Here is a 244-nt window from a genome sequence, read left to right on the forward strand (position 1 = left end):
GGTGTGTGTGGCTACATGGGTTCGTTTCTGTACGCATAGCTCTGTATGGTCTGTGCGTGATAACGAAATGGCTTTGTTCACGGGAATAAAACTGCCGTTACAAACGTGTGAGGACAATAAACAGCGAAGCGGTAGGTAAGCGCTCTAAAAAGAGGTTGTCACTGAGGAAGAACGAGATAGGGTGCGTTGCTCTAATAGTGTGGAGAGCGCAGTACTCCCCGAAACCTGTACAGAGGAGACGTCT

This window comes from Nestor notabilis, unplaced genomic scaffold (assembly GCF_000696875.1).
Source record: "Nestor notabilis isolate BGI_N333 unplaced genomic scaffold, ASM69687v1 scaffold23258, whole genome shotgun sequence".
Lineage (NCBI taxonomy): Eukaryota > Metazoa > Chordata > Aves > Psittaciformes > Psittacidae > Nestor > Nestor notabilis.